This window comes from Suricata suricatta, chromosome 3 (genome assembly GCF_006229205.1).
Source record: "Suricata suricatta isolate VVHF042 chromosome 3, meerkat_22Aug2017_6uvM2_HiC, whole genome shotgun sequence".
NCBI classification, from domain to species: Eukaryota; Metazoa; Chordata; class Mammalia; order Carnivora; family Herpestidae; genus Suricata; species Suricata suricatta.
The window spans coordinates 115,204,975-115,206,979 of NC_043702.1; the positions used below are offsets into that span (position 1 = coordinate 115,204,975).

Genomic DNA, 2,005 nt, shown 5'->3' on the forward strand with positions numbered 1-2,005 from the left:
GTAGTGAAAAAAGTAGTTGAGGCTGTAGATCTTCCACAGCAAGGAGAAGCAGGCCGTTTGCCGGTAAAGCTGCGCCAGCCTCCTCTCCCTGTTGGACAAAACACACAGGCAGAGCACAGAAAGAAGGTACTGTCACCAGCCTGCTGGAGGGGAATGCCATACGGCATCCTCGCTATGGGCTTGGGGGTCCAGACGTGGGTGTGAGTCCTGCCTCCTTCACGGGATGGCAAGTAAAGCATGAGCACAGTCACTTTTGCAAAGCACATTTTCTCCGCCACAGGATGGGGATCATGAATACCTACTCTGTGATGATTAATCAAGGTAATTTACGTGAATCACTTTATCCCCAGTCAGGACACTGCTATTTAAATGAAGTCATTTATGTAGTTAATGTTTCTTTTTGAGAGAGAGACAGAGAGTGAACAGGGGAGGAACAGAGAGAAAGAGAGGGAGGGAAACAGAATCCGAAGCAGGCTCCAGGCTCAGAGCTGTCAGCACAGGGCTGGACACGGGGCTTGAACTCACGAACCCTGAGATCATGCCCTGAGCTGAAGTTGGACCCTTAACCAACTGAGCCACTCAGGTGCCCCAAATGAAGTTATTTAAAAGGCACATTTACCTCATTCATCACAGTTGATTCTGATAACAGCCTGGTAAGAGAGGAAGATGGGATCAGCCCCATTTTGTGTAACAGGTGAGATTCAGGCAGCTTCAGGAACTCACTCAAAGCCACATAGCTAGCACGTGGTGGTGCCAGGACTGCAGCTCAGTCCAGCCTGGCCATTCCCGCGTGTCACTTCCTCCCCAGAGCATTACTCTTAGGAATTAGATCTCAGCTCAACGAAGGAAATGACATTTTTAACCATCACCTTCTGCTATGGACCAAATGCATCTTCACCAAATCCGTAGGCTGAATCCTAACCCCCCAAAGTAACAGGAGGTGGGCCCTTTGGGACGTAATTAGGTCCTGAAGATGGAGCCCTTGTAAAAGGGGTCAGGACTCATAAAATAAGAGACCCCAGAGCTTCCCAGCCCCTTCCCACCATATGAAGACAAGAAAAGGTCTGTGGCTCTGAAGGGGGGCCCCTCTCCCACCTTGCCGGCACCTAATCTCAGACTTCAGCAATACATCTCTGCCATTTATAAGCCACCCAGTTGGTGCTATTTTGTTACAACAGCCTGAGCAGACTAAGACACATTCCAACAGTGGAATGGAATGTCATGAAAGGTGGTGAGCCTCCTGTGCTGGAGGTATTCAAGGGGAGGATGGATGACCACCCACAGAGAACATTTGGGTTTGCAGTCTTGGCTTCAACAAGCCATCTAACTGATAATGTAGCCAACAGTCCCCTCTATGACGACAATGACCACCTGAACCAGCTGGCTGCAATATTAGTGATTTAACTAACAAGACCAAAAAAGCAAAATATAGTTAGACATATTTGTCAAAGAGCAGCTTTTAAGATGAGAAAGGAGGAAGAAAGGTATCCTGGAGATTGTCGAAGACAAATTCCAGGTACTTTCAGTTTAGACACTGATGACGCTGATTCTGTTCAGAAATTATTCTTTAAAGGCTCAGAAGAAACGTGGACAGGGTGAAATCCCTTACAGCATAGGCCGTTCGGGACGGCCCTAGAAAGTCTGACGCTAACATTCCTTCTTGTCCTCACGTTTGAGGTCAGAACCTCTTGAGGACGAGTGTGAGACCGACATCTCTGCCGCGTCTTCCTCATCACAACACACCCCCTGCCTGCCTGCTCCTTTCACGCAGGTGGCGGTGCTGCGCTTGTGAGATTGAGGGAATGAAAAGGCGGGATGCCAGTTAATTCTGCATGTCAGAACAAATAATTTGTTTAGAATGCGTATGTCCTAAACATCCTGCGCGACATCGGGATATAAAAAGGCGAATCCCCGTCCATCTGAACTTCAAATTTAACTCGGCATCTCACAGTTCATCAGGCAAGTCTGCATGAGACCCGAACTCCAATCCCCTCTGACCTCTCAG

At 48.4% G+C, this 2,005-nt stretch overlaps 1 protein-coding gene across 1 annotated transcript in view; it reads right to left on the bottom strand.

The window, feature by feature from the left end:
* The window catches only part of LOC115287066 (adenylate cyclase type 10-like), a 76,024-nt gene that overhangs the window by 14,223 nt on the left and 59,796 nt on the right, over positions 1–2,005 (bottom strand). The gene's annotated exons all lie outside the window — the stretch shown is intronic.